The sequence below is a fragment of the Pseudochaenichthys georgianus genome, unplaced genomic scaffold, assembly GCF_902827115.2.
Source record: "Pseudochaenichthys georgianus unplaced genomic scaffold, fPseGeo1.2 scaffold_853_arrow_ctg1, whole genome shotgun sequence".
Taxonomy (NCBI): domain Eukaryota; kingdom Metazoa; phylum Chordata; class Actinopteri; order Perciformes; family Channichthyidae; genus Pseudochaenichthys; species Pseudochaenichthys georgianus.
In genome coordinates this window covers 13,288-19,919 of record NW_027263395.1, presented here as the reverse complement: position 1 = coordinate 19,919, position 6,632 = coordinate 13,288, and positions in this window count along the sequence as shown.

Sequence of the window (6,632 nt, the reverse complement as noted above, 5' to 3'; positions counted from 1 at the left end):
AGATCTGAGTACTTCTGCTTTTACTCAATTACAAGATCTGAGTACTTCTACTTTTACTCAATTACAAGATCTGAGTACTTCTACTTTTACTCAATTACAAGATCTGAGTACTTCTACTTTTTCTCGAGTACAATATCTGAGTACTTCTACTTTTACTCAATTACAAGATCTGAGTACTTCTACTTTGACTCAAGTACACGATCTGAGTACTTCTACTCTGACTCAAGTACACGATCTGAGTACTTCTACTTTTACTCAAGTACACGATCTGAGTACTTCTACTTTGACTCAAGAACAAGATCTGAGTACTTCTACTTTGACTCAAGTACACGATCACAGTACTTCTCCCACCTCTGGTAACCGTGGTAACAAGATGCACGCCCTAAGGTTTAAAGATGTTGTAATGGAGGTGAGACCTGTGGGTACTGCTTTAGTAAAGAAGAAAAAAATATATATTTTAAACTTCCTGCTCAGAAGAATCACGAGCAGCCAATCAAAACCTCAGGAATCTTCAAACTAATTATCCAAACGACGATTTTTAGATTCTGAATTTAGGAGGACTGTTGTCAGCAGTTTAAAGCAGAGGTTCTCAATTGTTTTTCAGCCAAGGACCCCTTACAAGATAGAGAATACACCAAGGACCCCTTACAAGATAGAGAACTCACCAAGGACCCCTTACAAGATAGAGAACTCACCAAGGACCCCTTACAAGATAGAGAACTCACCAAGGACCCCTTACAAGATAGAGAACTCACCAAGGACCCCTTACAAGATAGAGAACTCACCAAGGACCCCTTACAAGATAGAGAACTCACCAAGGACCCCTTACAAGATAGAGAACTCACCAAGGACCCCTTACAAGATAGAGAACTCACCAAGGACCCCTTACAAGATAGAGAACTCACCAAGGACCCCTTACAAGATAGAGAACACACCAAGGACCCCTTACAAGATAGAGAACTCACCAAGGACCCCTTACAAGATAGAGAACTCACCAAGGACCCCCTACAAGATAGAGAACTCACCAAGGACCCCTTACAAGATAGAGAACACACCAAGGACCCCTTACAAGATAGAGAACTCACCAAGGACCCCTTACAAGATAGAGAACTCACCAAGGACCCCCTACAAGATAGAGAACTCACCAAGGACCCCTTACAAGATAGAGAACTCACCAAGGACCCCTTACAAGATAGAGAACACACCAAGGACCCCTTACAAGATAGAGAACTCACCAAGGACCCCTTACAAGATAGAGAACACACCAAGGACCCCTTACAAGATAGAGAACTCACCAAGGACCCCTTACAAGATGGAGAACTCACCAAGGACCCCTTACAAGATAGAGAACACACCAAGGACCCCTTACAAGATAGAGAACTCACCAAGGACCCCTTACAAGATAGAAAACTCACCAAGGACCCCTTACAAGATAGAGAACTCACCAAGGACCCCTTACAAGATAGAGAACTCACCAAGGACCCCTTACAAGATAGAGAATACACCAAGGACCCCTTACAAGATAGAGAACTCACCAAGGACCCCTTACAAGATAGAGAACTCACCAAGGACCCCTTACAAGATAGAGAACACACCAAGGACCCCTTACAAGATAGAGAACACACCAAGGACCCCTTACAAGATAGAGAACTCACCAAGGACCCCTTACAAGATAGAGAACACACCAAGGACCCCTTACAAGATAGAGAACTCACCAAGGACCCCCTACAAGATAGAGAACTCACCAAGGACCCCTTACAAGATAGAGAACTCACCAAGGACCCCTTACAAGATAGAGAACACACCAAGGACCCCTTACAAGATAGAGAACTCACCAAGGACCCCTTACAAGATAGAGAATACACCAAGGACCCCTTACAAGATAGAGAACTCACCAAGGACCCCTTAAAAGATAGAGAATACACCAAGGACCCCTTACAAGATAGAGAACTCACCAAGGACCCCTTACAAGATAGAGAACACACCAAGGACCCCTTACAAGATAGAGAACACACCAAGGACCCCTTACAAGATAGAGAATACACCAAGGACCCCTTACAAGATAGAGAATACACCAAGGACCCCTTACAAGATAGAGAACTCACCAAGGACCCCTTACAAGATAGAGAACACACCAAGGACCCCTTACAAGATAGAGAACTCACCAAGGACCCCCTACAAGATAGAGAACTCACCAAGGACCCCTTACAAGATAGAGAACTCACCAAGGACCCCTTACAAGATAGAGAACTCACCAAGGACCCCTTACAAGATAGAGAACACACCAAGGACCCCTTACAAGATAGAGAACACACCAAGGACCCCTTACAAGATAGAGAACTCACCAAGGACCCCTTACAAGATAGAGAATACACCAAGGACCCCTTACAAGATAGAGAACTCACCAAGGACCCCTTACAAGATAGAGAACACACCAAGGACCCCTTACAAGATAGAGAACACACCAAGGACCCCTTACAAGATAGAGAATACACCAAGGACCCCTTACAAGATAGAGAACTCACCAAGGACCCCTTACAAGATAGAGAACTCACCAAGGACCCCTTACAAGATAGAGAACTCACCAAGGACCCCCTACAAGATAGAGAATACACCAAGGACCCCTTACAAGATAGAGAACACACCAAGGACCCCTTACAAGATAGAGAACACACCAAGGACCCCTTACAAGATAGAGAACTCACCAAGGACCCCTTACAAGATAGAGAACTCACCAAGGACCCCTTACAAGATAGAGAACTCACCAAGGACCCCCTACAAGATAGAGAACTCACCAAGGACCCCTTACAAGATAGAGAACTCACCAAGGACCCCTTACAAGATAGAGAACTCACCAAGGACCCCTTACAAGATAGAGAACACACCAAGGACCCCTTACAAGATAGAGAACACACCAAGGACCCCTTACAAGATAGAGAACACACCAAGGACCCCCTACAAGATAGAGAACTCACCAAGGACCCCTTACAAGATAGAGAACTCACCAAGGACCCCTTACAAGATAGAGAACTCACCAAGGACCCCTTACAAGATAGAGAATACACCAAGGACCCCTTACAAGATAGAGAACTCACCAAGGACCCCTTACAAGATAGAGAATACACCAAGGACCCCTTACAAGATAGAGAATACACCAAGGACCCCTTACAAGATAGAGAACTCACCAAGGACCCCTTACAAGATAGAGAACTCACCAAGGACCCCTTACAAGATAGAGAACACACCAAGGACCCCTTACAAGATAGAGAATACACCAAGGACCCCTTACAAGATAGAGAACACACCAAGGACCCCTTACAAGATAGAGAACTCACCAAGGACCCCTTACAAGATAGAGAACTCACCAAGGACCCCTTACAAGATAGAGAATACACCAAGGACCCCTTACAAGATAGAGAACACACCAAGGACCCCTTACAAGATAGAGAACTCACCAAGGACCCCTTACAAGATAGAGAACTCACCAAGGACCCCTTACAAGATAGAGAACTCACCAAGGACCCCTTACAAGATAGAGAACACACCAAGGACCCCCTACAAGATAGAGAACACACCAAGGACCCCTTACAAGATAGAGAACTCACCAAGGACCCCCTACAAGATAGAGAACTCACCAAGGACCCCCTACAAGATAGAGAACTCACCAAGGACCCCCTACATACCCTAGGGACCAGAGGGTACAATGGTTGGACATTTACTACCGGCCGCGGTATGCCTAGTGTACAGGGTCCATATAACCGACTTAATGCATAGCGGGAAGTCGGTTATATAGACATCAACAGAATAAGTGTTTAACGGTGATTTAAACTAGTTTATGCGGGGAAAAGAGTGCTCAAAATCGGATTCAACAGGCCATCCACACCGACTCCCATTAAAAGTGATTGAAATGTACAGGAATCTGTCCATTTCAATCACATTTGATGACCCGTCCAGGGTGACTTTCTTCCCCAGGAATTAGTGTCTGAAAGCTGGCTAACATTACTTTAAATACAGTGTGCACATGGCTTTATTACCCATGAAATAGTGTGTGAAAGCTGGGTGAGTTTGATGTGAATTTAGGGAGGGAGAGCAGCAGCAGCAGCCGCCGCAGCAGCAGCAGCAGCAGGCTGTGACCCTGGCGGAAATACATTGATTGTTTTAGCCAGGAATAAGTGTTTAGAAGGCGGGTAAAGTGTCCCTGCAGCTCCTCCATGACGGTAATAATGATTAGAAATCATTTACAGGGCAGAAAGCTGTTTTTAAAAGTGAAAAAACGATTTGAAACCGTTTGAAATGACTGGCGGGTGCTGATGGAAAGCAGGCGGAAATACATGGATTGTTTTACCCAGGAGAAGGTGTTTACAAGGCGGGTAAAGTGTTCCTGCAGCCCTTTAAATACAGTGTGCACATGGCTTTATTACCCATGAATTAGTGTGTGAAAGATGGCTAACGTTGCTGTGAATTTAAGGGAGATATGGCCATTTCATCCACACCTCACCACTCCCATTCAAAGTGATTGAAATGTACAGCACTCTGTACATTTCAATCACATTTCACGACCTGTGTAGACTGGCTTTCTTACCCATTAGGTACACCGACAAAGCCACCTCTTCGGGGCCGCTCCAAGACCCCCAAAACACGGACGCAGCAGCCCCAGCATCTCTCCCTGACATGAGCAAACAGGTTATTTCAGACTTCCATGACATACCCCGGGGAAAAGCACCTCTCTGTGGCCGCTCCAAGACCCCCAAAACACGGACTGAGGAGCTCCAGGATCCCTCCCATGTACCTCCAGAACCTCGAGCACCTTGGGTCCCCGGGCCCCCGAACTTAAGCACTCCCCCACGGACTAAACCAAGATGATCACACCCTCAAGAATCTCGTGCCCCTGGCTACACTTAAAGGGGGTCTACTTTGCGGTGCTTTGCCGTCCGCCCATCGGCACCCATAGTCGGCCTTCTTCACAGCAGCAGCACCCAACCTCCATGGAGGATTTTGCTCGTGCCCCTGGCTACACTTAAAGGGGGTCTACTTTGCGGTGCTTTGCCGTCCGCCCATCGGCACCCATAGTCGGCCTTCTTCACAGCAGCAGCACCCAACCTCCATGGAGGATTTTGCTCGTGCCCCTGGCTACACTTAAAGGGGGTCTACTTTGCGGTGCTTTGCCGTCCGCCCATCGGCACCCATAGTCGGCCTTCTTCACAGCAGCAGCACCCAACCTCCATGGAGGATTTTGCTCGTGCCCCTGGCTACACTTAAAGGGGGTCTACTTTGCGGTGCTTTGCCGTCCGCCCATCGGCACCCATAGTCAGCCTTCTTCACAGCAGCAGCACCCAACCTCCATGGAGGATTTTGCTCGTGCCCCTGGCTACACTTAAAGGGGGTCTACTTTGCAGTGCTTTGCCGTCCGCCCATCGGCACCCATAGTCGGCCTTCTTCACAGCAGCAGCACCCAACCTCCATGGAGGATTTTGCTCGTGCCCCTGGCTACACTTAAAGGGGGTCTACTTTGCGGTGCTTTGCCGTCCGCCCATCGGCACCCATAGTCGGCCTTCTTCACAGCAGCAGCACCCAACCTCCATGGAGGATTTTGCTCGTGCCCCTGGCTACACTTAAAGGGGGTCTACTTTGCGGTGCTTTGCCGTCCGCCCATCGGCACCCATAGTCGGCCTTCTTCACAGCACCACCTGCCCTGCTGGAGGTTCACACTTTAACTTTTTTTACCCTCTTCTACCTTACAAATCATCCCACACTTGAGCACTCCTCACTCGGACTAAACACCTACATGCTACCACCAGAACCAGAATATCGTGCCCCTGGGGATCTTAAAAGAAGAAAACCCATAGTGGGATTAAAAACAGAACACTTAGTAATTTTAACAAACTTTATTTACAGTAATATTGACAGTAATAAATAAATTCAAACAGGATATAACGTATTTACAAGGGGACTGATTACAACAACACACTGCATATTTACAAGTTGATCACTGGCAACAGTGGGTGAAGTTGGGGCAGAGTATGGCACCCTCTCTTCACCCATGTCTGAGGGGTTGTGTTCGGCCAGTGACTGGTCCCTCTTCGGGACATGTCTTGGTAGGGAGTCTTGGTAGGGAGCCGGGCTGTGCTCCTCTCCAGAGTTGTCACTGTCGATGTCAATACCCGCAAAAGTGTCTTCATTTCCCGCTGCTGCTGCTGCTGTCGATGCCGCCGCCGCTGCTTGAAGTGACTCTGTGAAGAGCAACCGAATGTCCGCAGCCTCCTTCAAAGAAGGATTATTCGCGTAAAATTTGTCCGCAGTTGCAGTGTTGTGACACATGAAATCACTCACTCTTTGGCGGTTGCCTTTGTCTTGAAACCTCTTCGCATTATCGGCGTGGACTGTGCGGAGGTCGGTGAAGTTAATGGGACTGCGGAGCCCCACATCAGCCCATGCCAACCTCAGGGAGTAGGCAAGCTTCCTGAACGGGTTCTTCCCCTCTGTGTACAGAAAGTAACGGCTCTGGGTGCAGGTCAGCGTACCCTTAATTTCCAGCCACCTCTTCATCCATCCAAATTCTTCTACGGTGAGGTACAGCTGCGCCTCCCCGAACGCGTTGGCCGTCTTGTGGTTACTTACCTGTTATGACAGAG